The 13,745-nt window shown below is 38.8% G+C and overlaps 1 pseudogene; it reads right to left on the bottom strand.

Moving 5' to 3' along the window:
• LOC112302820 (TIP41-like protein) overlaps positions 1–13,541 on the bottom strand; it is a 194,600-nt pseudogene extending 181,059 nt beyond the window's left edge.
• Positions 13,542–13,745: the final 204 nt, after the last annotated feature.

Below are 13,745 nucleotides of genomic sequence, written 5' to 3'. Positions count from 1 at the left end.
TTTTCTGAGTCCTATAAGCCACTCTACCAATAGAACTTGAGGAGAGGGTCATGGGAACCTATGATTGACAGCTGGTTGGTTAGAAGCTCAGGTAACAACCTGGATTTGGGATTGGCATCTGAAGTATGTGTGTGTGGAGGAGTGGCGGAGGCGCTGGTAGTCTTAGGAGACTGAGTCTCTAACCTGTGGGATCTGTGCTAACTCCAGTTAGTGTCAGAGCTGGATTCAATTGTAGGACACCTAGTTGGTATCTGACACATGTTTAGTGTAAGACAAAACAAAACAAAAACCCACATATCCGGTGTCAGAAGTAATGTGAGTCTGAGAGTAAAAGAAGACACAGAAATATTTTCCCCATACAGGTTGGAAGTCAACGTATTGACAGTGAAGCTTTCATATAAGAACCCAGCCTCATCTTATATTTTGATTGCAGTACTGCAAAAACACAATTCAAGACATGGCTGGACCTACCCACAGAAACTGATACACCAAATGTGTTTCGTTTTAAGCTGCTAAATTTGTGGTACCTTGTTATAGAGCAGAGGAAACTAATTGCTATGGACTGAATGGCATCCTCCCCAAATTTATATGTCGAAGCTTTCAGCCCCAGGGGGACTGTTTATAGCTAGGGCTTTTAGGAGGCACTTAAAGTTAAATGAGGACATAAGGGTAGTTCCTGATCTGAGGGGATTAGTGGTTTTATAAGAAGAGTCTCTCCTGCTCTTTCTCTCTCTTTCCCACTTGTTCTCCATACACACAAGAAGTCACCTGAGCCCACCCAAGATAGTGGCTGCCACGAAACAAGAGGCCTCAGAATGACACCTGTCTTCTCTCTGTTCATCCTTGTTGACATTTGATGCTGTCATGGTTTTTTTATTTTAGCCATTCTCATACATGTGTACTGATATCTTATTGTAATTTTAAATTTTATTTCTCTAATCGCTAATGAGTTTGTACATCTTTTCTTGTGCTGATATGGCATCTACGTATTCTCAGTGAAATGTCTGTTCATGTAGTTTGCATATTTCATAATTGGGTTATTTTTATATTGTTGAGTTTTGAGAGCTCTTATGAATAGTTTTTTGAATATATGTGAATATGTTTACATATATGTGCATGTATATACATATATATTTACATGTATATACATATATATATCAACATACATCAACTATATGATGGCTGAGTGGAGATGGTGGAAAAGATGAAGAGGTTTATTTGGAAGTCCAGACAGGTAGATAGTCAGATAGCAGATGCACATGTAAGTCTGAAGCCCTGGAGAGAAATCAATATAGTAATAACTCGATAGTCAAGAAGATATTGGAGCAGATCTTGGAGGATAACTTTAAGTCCCTGAAATAGAGAATTGTCCCTGACCATCAAAAATGGTACTGTATGTTAATAAGTCAGTCTTTTTCCCATTCCCTGGACTTGAAATTTTATATAAAACTCTAAAGCTTTCTCATGTATCATGGATTTTCAATATCACTCATATCTGAGTAGTTTCAGTAAAATGTATGAGTTTTTTAAAGATTTTATTTATTTTTAGAGAGCGGCGAAGAGAGGGAGAGAGGGAGAGACACATCAGTGTGTGGTTGTGTCTCATGCGCCCCCTACTGGGGACCTGGTCTGCAACCCAGGCAAGTGCCCTAGACTAGAAATTGAACCATGACCCTTTGGTTCACAGGCCTGTGCTCAATCCACTGAACTACACCAGCCAGGGCAGATGTTTGAATTTTTCCAGTGGAAAAACTAAGGTTATGCTTTGGTGTGTGACATATGCACAGGGAAAGAGGAAAGACTTGGTTAGGCTATGACCTAGAACTCAGATTACCCACAGGAAGTGCGTAGATATTTTGTAAAGAGGTCTTTCTGGAGATGACACTGGAAGAAAGCTCAGTCCAGGGGGCAAATCCACTATCTGGGAAGTCTAGTGATAAAACCATAGTAGTCCAGTAAAGCAGGCAATATTGGGAGTTTAACCTGTACAACACCAAGTGGAAGGAGAAGGAAAGGAATCAATATCTGAACGTCTAGTAGACTGGAGCATGCTTGTCAACAGAGGGCATCCTGTGGTCAAGTAACAATTGATAATTCAGGAGAGTCATTGACTAGTTAAAGGTATCTGCCTAATTTTCTGATCTTTTTGCTAAAGACTGGGTTTATAGTCAAAATTAAAGTTAACACAATATGGGTACAAACCACACTGAGGTCCCCTCAGTGGAACAGAGAATAAGAGGCTCCCCTGCTGGACAAGCAGTGACCCTTTAGTTATTGGATTATGGGGGCACCTGGAGGAAATGCCAAGGCTGTAAGAGCAGTGGGGGTGAGAGGGGTTTGCTCAATGCCTGTTTACCGATTGTATATGAGTATTTCATTGTTTTAATAACCAGTACAGCCAGTCAGTACAGGTGGGTTGAATACCAGCCTGGACTCTATGCCTATTGCTGGAGAGCCGCAGTGGAGCGGGCTAAGACTAGAACAGCTGAGCAAAAGGAGCAAGGAAACTGCTTGCTCAAAAACATAAATGAAAAGTGATTTTTGAAAATTATTTTACTCTGGAGATTATCAAAATAGGTTTGGCAGAAGAATTTGAAATACTAAAGGTAGAAAACAATACAATGTTTTTTTTCATTAAACACTACCTGCCATGTTCTGGCAAACTCACTTTCCTACTGGGTGGTGTGCTTGCTACCTTTATCACATTTGGGGATTCCAAGGCTTTTCAGTCACTTTGTATTGTTAAAATAAATGTGTTATTTTTATTGTTAATAATTATTTAGCATTATTTTAAAAGTTTAAACCTCATATTTATTTGAGATCTTCCCCTTGCCTGGCCACAGCCTAGCCTTGATGTTCTAGTTGCTCTGAATATATTGGGGGTGGGGCTGAGTGGTAGCGAAGAAATCAGTGGAAGAGACCATACAGCTCTGCTTTTTCACAACCCTTTCTCTTTCCCTGTTTTTATTTTTGGGGGTGGGAGCAGAAGAGGGAGAAGGAATACAATATTTCCATATATAACTCTCCTTGGCAGGTGGCTATCCACTCTCGTTTGGTTGTAACTGCTGCTCTGTCTTTAGTCTTCAGTATTTTACATGAAGCTGAAGCCCACATGCTACAAAGCCACGCTTCTGGTGGTTCTTCAGAACACTTCTTCAGGGCTGCTCCTATATAGTTACCTACAGTGCCAGATCTGGCTAAGGATTGGCCTCTTTCTATCTACCCTTACTCCTCATCAGCCTCCATCACAGGTCACCACGTCACAGACTTCACATATGAGGATACGCATGGTTCCCTGTAGGCCTCAATAAATAAGTCACCTTAAATTAAAAGTAAACATTAATAAAAAACACACAGAAGTCAGTTGAATGGAAGAGAGCCTACAATGAATGTCTGTGTTCTTATAAGAAAAGAAGTGTTATTTTCTTGATGTAGGAAAATTGTTTGGTATAGGAGAGTGTGAGATATATACAGACATGTAAATGTAGATTTTCCCCCCACTTTTCCTCTTGACATGACATTTGAATAGTTCAAATACAAACTAGGTATATTAAGTTGTGTTTGCAATCCACCCAATCAGGATTATTTGAGGACTTTTCTCCAACAATGCTAGAAGTTCATTAAAGGAAACAGTAATGGAAATGATCCGGATGTAAACATTACCAAGTTGGCAATAATGACCTAAAGAGATCAATGATTAGAGAGTGCTATTGCAAGAACCCAGGAGATGGCTTCACATGGGCTCCAGACTGTGTAAGTAGGGAAGTGAAACTAAAATAATGATGACAGAATCCTAGGTTGTGATGAGAGAGATGATTAAGAGGGCTTACATATTTTGGGAAGGATAGGTCCACATATACGTCTACGTACTTATGAAAATTCTACAGAGTGAGACTTCCCATGTCTACATTGGAAATGTCATCATAATGCACATAAATAAGTATGTGTCAGGGCAACTCAGTTTTGACTGATTCCAAATCCCACATTCTTTCTATGACATTGTGATGGCTAATACAGAAAAGGGGAATAAGAGGATTGGGTTATAAACTGGTTTCAATTAAAGAGGAAATAAATACTGTATAATAAATCATTACTCTGAATTTCCAACTGCTTTAACTTTTGTTGAAATTGTTTGTCTTCCCTACAAAGAAAACAACTGAAAAAAAACCCAAAATTTATATGAAACATCTATTTTTAAAATTCAAATTCAGAAAGTTACTGTTTCCAGTTGCTTAAGAGAGACTTTCTTAAACCCAGAAGCTGGTGTGCTAAAATTGTAGGATGCCGAATGTATACACTCCTACATATCTTGTTTTATAATAACATTTTTAAGATTTTATTTACTTATTTTTAGGGAGAGGGGGAGGGTGGGAGAAAGAGAGGGAGAGAAACATCAATGTGTGGTTGCCTCTCACGTGCCCCCTACTGAACCTGGCCCTCAACCCAGGCATGTGCCCTGACTGGGAATTGAGCTGGCTACCCTTTGGTTTGTAGGTGGGCACTCAGTCCACTGAACCACACCAGTCAGTGCTTATAATAAAATTTAAGGAGTCTTATGCACACATTGAAGAGTTTCCATTTACATTAAAACTTAACTAAAAAGTAAATATTAAATGTTTTCAGATAGAACATAAAAGATATGATTGCATGGTTTCCTTGCCCCTTTTTTTCTATGATGAACAAGTACCAAGGAAATGATCATAAAGGGAATTCCAGCAAATGGCCCCATGTTTGTTATATTGCCTGAATTCTTGTGACATCTTGCTGATGTGCTAAATAGACTATCCACGTGACGATAATCCTCTAATAAACATTCTTTTTGGAGCTTTGAAGAAAACAATGATTCCATAAAGATGTTTTATGAAACACATTCTTATAGAAATGCTCAAGGTAAAATGGTTCCATGGAAAATGCAATGTGAGAAACAATACTCACCACCCCTCTTTATACCACATCACCCTGTGGGAGATTTAGCATCTTAGCAGCATGATAGAGACATTGAAAATGTCTGCAGTGAAAAGTTATTAATGTTGTTTGATCCAGAAAACATTTGGATCCAATGTAGCCACACTGGGGGCAGTATTTTGTGATGGTTACAGTGTGGTCTCTGGAGTCAGACTGGGTTTGATTCCATGTTCCACTGTTTTTTAATTGAGGTAAAAATCACATAACATAAAATTAATCATGTAAAGTGAACATTTCAGTGGAATTTAGTGCATTAGCAATGTATTCACAATCTCTACCAAGTTCTAAAACATTTCATCACCCCCAAAGGAGACCACTGTCCCTATTCACTCATTGCACCCCAATTCTGCATACCCCACCAACTCCACTGTGATAAATTGTGGGGACAGTCCACTTGCCCTCCTTGAGACTCATCTCCTCAGTATTTCTATACAAGCAGGAATGGCTTTTACTTTATATGCCTGTCGTAAGATTCCAATAAAATGATCTGTAAAGTACACTTGGAACATTGTAAGTATTAAAATACATGTTAAATAAAATGTTAAACCTATTGCACCTAAGGGAACAAATATTCAAGAAAGCACTCTAAGGAATGCAGATAGAAGGCAACAGAACATGAAAAGGCTGAGAGAGGAGCCACAAACCTTGGATTAGTTAGGTGTTCATGAATCTTCCATAACTCTGGGGCTCCATAAGACTCACAACTAGCACCCATGTTTAGCTCTGTCTTTCCACGTGAGGTTTGTGGTAACGTGGTTTCGAGGTAGAAGTTAGGGCAGGGAGGTGTTGAGAGAAGAAAGGAAGTTTCCAGGAATTCCTGATCTGAAAATAAGAGGAATAGAGTGGCTTTATGAATAGGGGATATGGGATAATTTTCTTCAGTACATGATCAAAGTAGATAAAACAGTTGTGAGGAGGTCTGACCGCAGTCTAATTATATTCCAGTTGATACACAGGTATTCATGATGATGAGATTTTTAAAAGTGTCATTGGCACTGACAAGCAAATTGCAACACAACATGTAAAAATACAATATAAATTACATATAAGCATATATTTATACTTATCTATGCAACTATATGTACATGTAATTATAGGTATAATTTCTATAAATAGAACCAGTGAGTACATAGCTGTAGAAGAATTTTCACCAGAATGAGAGAAGTAATTGCCACACTGTATTAAAACTTCATGTGTTTTTCATTTGCTCTGTATTCTTCTCCATAATTTGTTGAAATGTTCCTATCTCATTGTGCTATCTTACTAACAGAAACAAAGCAGTAAAATTGTATATATTAGTTATAGAGATACAATGCAACCACTGTGTTTTGATAATCGCTGAAAGGACAAACACTTAAAAAAACATATCAAAGTGTTGTGAACTTGAAGCAGGTTAGCTTGCCTCTAGGAGTCCACAGAAGAAAAAAATGATGAGTTTGTGAAGTCCCCCTTTTCTCTATAAATACAAATTATTCTTGAACCTGGGTAACATACAGCAAACTGGAGCTATCAACTCCCACTTCCTCTCTTTTTGGTTTAATCTCCCCAAATCTTTTCCCCCTAAATAGGATTAGACAATAAATTTGTAATTCTTTTGAAAACTTTACAAAAGATAACATACTATGTGGATTTAAAGGGAAAGGAGAGTTTATCACCCCTTACTACACAGCAAAGTTTAATTCCCTGCTCCTGACTTTCTGCAATCTATACTTTTCTTCATTTGCCTCCTGACCCAAAGGATGTAAGCCCTTGCAGTGGTTCTCAATCCTGCATGTCTCCACAGGCATCGTCTGCAGACTGTACTTAACTTACTGAACTTGGATCCCACCCCCGAGTTTCTTATTGTTTAAGTCTACATTGAAATCTAGGAATCTGCAGGTTTCCTTGCTCCAAATCACACTGACGCATTTGAGTCATGGATTCCACCTTGGGAAACGCTGGGAGCTCTATAGCCCTCAGTGTGGAGCCTGTTTGCAAGCCCATGTTTAAAAAATAAATCATTTCTTCCAATCATTTTCTCTAAAATCATCTGTAATTGTTTTTACTTCCTCTCCTTGAAAATGTGTTTTGTAATTCAGGTAGAACATGGCAGCTTATCCGTCATAATAATCACATAGATCGTCCCGCAATGCAGAAATGAGGGAGCGATCTACTCATTCCACTTCTTGTAGAATGGCTATAGTCCAACTGCTCCTGACAAGTGGAAGAATCAAATACCCTAATTATAGATTTAATTAGTCTACTATGATTTCACCACTGCTTATATTGAATTATTATATAGTATATGGTCTATAATAGCAATATAACAATATTTAATTCATATATTTTGTTTAGGTTTTTTCTTTAAGCTATCTCTGAAGTTCTAACACATTTTCCTATAAACATCTCTGAGAAGCAGATAAGAACTGATATTATTTATCATCATTTTCAGAGAGATTGAATCACTGAGCTATTAAGTAACTTGAAGAGGGTCACAGAGTCAGTGACTAAGTCAGAACAAACACTTCATCTTCTAGCTCCTCGATCAGTAATTTCCTCAGCAAATCCTGTTGCATATATCACTTCCTCTAAGAGTTTACAAGTCATTCAATTTTTCTGGGAGATTATTCATTATGGGGCATATGAGAATTTATATCCTCTGGAAGGTTGAAAACTGAAAGCAGGGAATCATATTAAAGGTAGTCCTTTCCAAAAATGACTTTTTCATCCCTTGAATGTTCTTGCCACTATGCCCACCATTCATTCAACCAATATTTGCTGAGCATTTTTAATATGTCTAGCACTGTGCTAATAAAATAGGCAGAATATTTGTCCTCAGTTTGTGCAGTCTGATAAACATACACAGACAAGTGATGTATAATAATTGCTATGTTATAGATAGGTGTTAGGTACAAAGTGACTTAGGGAAAAAAGTTCTGAGCCTCTTTGAGAAAGTTGGGGAAGTCTCCTCATAAGTTAGGGAATTTGCAACAGAGTTGGTAGTAAGGGCAAGATTTTACAGGGTTTCATGGAAAGGATAGGGGCATGGAAAGGGGAGAACAGAGGAAAACCCTAAACATAATGTAGTGCTATCCCATCCAAAATATAAAGGGAGGTCTGTGAATTTCACATTTAGAGACCTAATAAGTACATCTGTAATTTTTGGAGAACATTTGTCTCACATGATAACCCTCATTGTCTGAGCCTTGGCATCCTCCATGCCGAACAATGTGGGTCCTACCCAGATATAAGACCTTTTGCACAAGGAGCTTACCACATTAGAGCCATTGTTATTCCGGCAGCCACGTTCACTGAGATAAACAGGCCGCTCTCTCTTCATGATAAAATACATACAGGATGTTCCAAATGGTAAGATTTCATTATGTTTTATAGCCAAGTAATATCCGATTGTATGCATGTATTACAACTTATTTATCCACTAGTCCACAGGTGGCAAACACAAGGCCCACAGGCCAAATCCAGCCCTCCACCTTGTTTTATCCAGCCTGGCACCTTGTTTCTACCTGGCGGTAACGCTGAGCTCTCACTTAACTGTTGAGGAGTAGTTACTTTCATACAGTCTTAAAATTATATTTGGCCCTTGGAAGGCAACACGGGGCTGATGTGGCCCCAGTGAAAATGAGTTTGACACCCCTGCTCGAGTCTATGGATGGGCCCTTGGGTTGCTTCCATATCCTGGCTACTGTAAATAACGCTGCAATGAACATAGGGGTGCATATATTCTTTTGAATTAGTGTTTTGGGTTTTTGGATATCTATTTAGAAGTGGAATTGCTGGGTCATAAGGCAGTTCTATTTTTAATTTTTTGAGGAATATTTTTACTGCTTTCCATAGTGGATCTGTACCAGTCTGCATTCCCAAGAGTAGTGCACAAAGGTGTTTGGACCTAGAAAGTATTCTGCTAAATGAAATAAGTCAAACAGAGAAAGAAAAATAACATATAATTTTACTTATATGTGAAACCTAAGGAACAAAATAATTGACCAAACAAAATTAAAATAGAATAATAGGTACAGAAAACAGACTGATATTTGACAAGGGTTGGGGGGAGTTGGGGGACTGGATAAAAAAAGTGAAGGGATGAAGAAATACAAATTAGAAGTTACAAGTGGTCCTGGGGATGTACAGTACAGCTTAGGGATTAAAGTCAGTAGTATTGTAATAACTATGTACGGTGTCAGGAGGGTACTTGAATTATCAGGGAGGAACTTTGTAAAATATGTGATTGTCTAACCACTCTGCTGCATGTCTGAAACCAACACGAAATAATATGGAATGCAAACTGTAATTTTTAAATGAAATTTAAATTAAAAAATATATATAAGTAAACCACAAAATAGAGCTACTGTTTTTAAATAGTAAAACTAAACAAAGGCAGCCCTCATTTCCTAGGCTGGCCTTGTATGCTTCAGCCTGAAGGGCATTTTTGCAACCAACTTAGAGGCCCTCAAAATATAATGGAAACACTGACAGACACTTAACTAGATGAGCTCTGGTGAGTACAGCCATAATTCACTTCATAATACAAACTGATATGTTGTCCAGAGGGATCCCTGCATTGGTGTTATGGAGTGTCTTTCGAAAAGGTCTGGTTCTGGGCTATGAAGCCACACCATGAAACTGAATGATTTTTTTGGATTAGATTCTGAACCGGGCCACTCAATTACATACAGTACTGGTATCCTTAGGGCAGGCAACGTGGAGATGTCCTATAAAGACTAGAGATACAAAATAATCACCCAAAGTGAAAAATGCAAACAATGAAACAAAGTTTATTGTATGAAAAGTCTGATATTTCTTCCTACAAGGTCTACTTGAAAGCTGAGCATAGCAGAGGTGAAAGAGGACAGACTGCTTTAACTTAAGTGGGGTTAGCTGTTAAACAGGTTACGAGGACACTCTGTGTTTGCAAAATCATGTGGTGGGCCAAAGTTCAGCCATCCCAGTGATCTTAATGGTCCTCGCATCCTAAGTGCTTTATAATATAATGCAAATGACTTCAATCTGAGGTAGCCACATTTCCAAATACCACTTAGGGTTGTAATGACTTGTCCTAGAAAGGTCCTGCCAAGCCACATTTAATGGATCTTCTAAACAATGTCAAAAATTTCTCTAAATGTATTATAGAGCTTATAATTTTGTGTAAAAATAATTGCCCTCTGTCCTCACTACTGTTCTGTTCCCCAAGAACAATTTTGAGCCTTCTTTATTGAAAATGTTATAACTTACTTTCTTCTCTGTGGATCTGAATTCCCACAATCTTGGTTTTAAATTAAGCTTCCCTGGGCAGTGTTAGGCTTCTGACAACTTATAAGTGCTCTGAAGAATTCTGAAAATAACAAAATCCTGAAAGGCACACTCCACTTTCAACGTGAAGTTAGGAGACTTTCCCCCCAATGTAAACTATCTAACCTTGAGTTTATTACCAATTCGGTGGCCCTCAATGTGCTCATCTCCAAAATGAAGGTCTCAGAGTAGCTCTTATGTCCTTTACTGTTGGTCCATAGCACCGTTTAAGTCGCTAATGAATTATTTAAATATGTGAGTCCACAGTAAGCCTTATGGAAAAGCATAGCTGGCAAGATTTTCCTCTCAATTATTTGTGCTAATAGGGGCCAAAGTGGCATGGATTCTTTAAATTCACAGATAATCCCCAAACTTCAATTTAACTAAGTGTTCTAACCTCATTTCCTGCCAAACCATTTACAGGGGATTCAAACAATTAGCAAACACTGACATGAGATTTATCTTCTTAGCAATTTCATCCCTAATGCTGTAGCACCAGGATATTTTGATTTCGAAATTTCCAGAAATAGAAATGAAGAGTAAACCAAATACAGTTTTTGTACAATCTACCAACTGGTTTCAAAAGATCCCACTACTGATAATTTATTAAGGGCTCATCTTTTTTTGTGTGTGAAGAGTGCAAATTTATTTTTTTTAATTTTTTATTGGTGTTCAAGTACAGTTATTAAGTGCTCATATGCTACGACAGAGGTTTTACAAATCATTTCATTTAAACCTCATAATCACCTTGTTGGCTGGTATATTAGTCTCTTAGGGCTGCCATAACCAAGTACCACAAACTGAGTGACCTAACTGCCAGTTTATTGTCTCACAGTTTTGGAGGCTAGATGTCAGAAATCAAGTGTGAGCAGTGCTCCTTGTCCCTGAGGGCTGTGACCCAGAGTCACTTTATGCCTCTTTCTCAGCCTCTAGTGTTCTGGGGGCAGTTCTGGAACACATCGATTTGCAATGTGTCACTCTCATCTCCCCTTCATCTTCACGTGGTGTTCTGTCTGTGCCCCTGTCTTTTCATGTGGTGTTCTTTCTTTAAGAACACCAGTCACACCAGATGAGAGACCCATTCTACTTCAATAAGACCTCATTTTAACTTGATGATCTCTGTAAAATACCCTATTTTCAAATAAGGCCACACTCTGAGGCACAAGGACTTAGTTCTTCAAATACAATATATCCATGTTTGGTGCAACACAATTCCATCCATAACAGGTAGGTATTTTTATTTTATATATGAGTTAACTAGGGTTACGATGCTGAATTAATTTTCCTAAGGTCACAAAACCAGCCAGTAGTGTATCTGGGGTTCACCTCTACACTTGATGCCTTTATTTATTGTCTATAAAATAATCTTGGCACTGACAAAGAAAACAAGGTATATCATTCCCCTGGGACCAAGCATTTTGAACACAGTTTTCGGTGGTGTAGAGAACTGAGCGACACTGACAGCATCTAAGTTTTATCGATGGCCCTGGGACTAAGTCTGCACTTGTCACAACTCGTTCTTGGCGGGTATCCAGGCTGGAGCAGGGATTAAAAAGCAAACACAAACACATACAAAGCCCAGACCCAGGTTATCTTGGGGGATATCTATGTACATAATAGCCCTGAGAAGTTTAATATCGTGACGTCCTTGTAAAAAGATTATTAAATGTTAAATATTTACTTAATGGGAAACTGGTAAACAGCACCCAGGAACATTTTTCTGTTTTACTGTGTGTGTGTGTGTGTGTGTGTGTGTGTTTATATTTCATTCAACTACTATGGCATGAGTGGGACAATGAACCTTCAGCAGATATATGAAGAGCTGCACTGAAAGATCAAAATTAACTGGCATAGCATTTCCATTATTTCTCAATTATGCTTTAATGCAATACTCTGCAACCTTTTTAGCGCCAGGGGCCAGTTTTCTGGAAGACAATCTTTCCCCAGACCTGGGTGAAGGGAGGGGATGGTTTCAGAATGATTCAAGCTCATTATATTTATTGGGAACTTTATTTCTATTAATATTATACTGAAATATATAATGAAATAATTATACAACTCGCCATAATGCAGAATCAGTGGGAGCCTTTAGCTTGTTTTCCTGCAACTAGACGGTTCCATCTGGGGGTGATGGGAGACAGTGACACCGGAAGTGTGTTGCTTATGTCCAGTCTACTCTGTGATCTCATTTTGGTGGCTGCCACTGCAGAAAACCTTCCTGCACAAAGATAAGATGTTGGAAATGGAAGCAGGCTTTTCAGTGCTTTCGTAGCAATATCAGGATACCCCATTTTGATTTTATTTATTTATTTATTTATTTATTTATTTATTCTTTGCCTGCAACAATCTTTTTTTTTTTCCTTTAAGGCTACTGAAAATCTGCATGTAGGCAAGGCAATTAATTCTCATTATAAAAATGTAGACACCCCATCTACATAGCCGAGGTCTCCATGAGATTCCATGGTGAGCATGCGGTATGATACATTCCATTCCACGTGTGCATTTTCTTGAGTCTGTGGGATTATGATCAATTCTTTCTGGAAATATTAGCTTCTCACATACTGTTTCCTTGATCAGTAAACACTGTGCTACTTCACTGGGTTCAGTAAAGAAGGAAGGCGGAACATGGGTTAAATTAGCAATTTTGCTCTCTAGTGATGTATATTCTCGTAACATGTTGGTCTTGTCTGCCTTGTCGTGAAGTCTCATGTCGTTCGTCCTGATAAGCACTCCATCAATTCTCAAAAAACAAACAAACAACAACAGACATAGCAGCAGAAAAAAGCTTGAAGGAATTACTCCTCTAATTTTCACACTTAGACTTGAAGTTCATCCTCAAACAGGAAAACTCAAAAAACTTAATCTGTTCATTGGCTTCCAGTTTCTCTGTATCTACATGAGCTGTTGTAGGTACAAGCTTTAACTTGAGTGAATCTCCAAGTAATGTCCCCTTATAACTTGTTGTATAGGTCCAATCGTGTGGTTTAATAACCTTCTTGGAGTGTTCACCCTCCATCCTGCTTTCCCGCCACTCTTCTGCACGGGCTACTTTGAGCATTCCTTGGTAGTTGTTTACTTCTTAAAGCATCTGTAGCATTGAAGTTGATTCCAAAGCTGGAACAGTGCTAGACTCTTAAAATGTCTCTGAACACCATTTCAGGGAGGGATGGCATATGCAATCCATCAGCTGACTTCTTCATGTCCGCCCACTTCATGCTGTGGGTCTTGGCAGCTGTCAGCTTCCAGGGCCCGAAGGAGAAGTCCCGGTGGCTGCTCTGGAAGCCACGGATCGTTATAGCCGAGGTGGGGCCTGTGTGGGCCACACAGGCACTGCAGTGTGCACCTGTTCCCCACCTCCCTGCGGCCCAGCCGCTGCCTTGACTTTAATCCACTCACCTTCTACTGCATGCCCTGGTTCCCAACAGGCCATGGACGGGGGACCATTGTTTTAATGTCTTTAAACACTCAGTGTTTGTGAAACTAATGGTACCCCA

The sequence above is a fragment of the Desmodus rotundus genome, chromosome 1, assembly GCF_022682495.2.
Source record: "Desmodus rotundus isolate HL8 chromosome 1, HLdesRot8A.1, whole genome shotgun sequence".
NCBI classification, from domain to species: domain Eukaryota; kingdom Metazoa; phylum Chordata; class Mammalia; order Chiroptera; family Phyllostomidae; genus Desmodus; species Desmodus rotundus.
The sequence above is the reverse complement of the archived record's forward strand: the minus strand, read 5'-3'. Positions and strand labels throughout refer to the sequence as shown.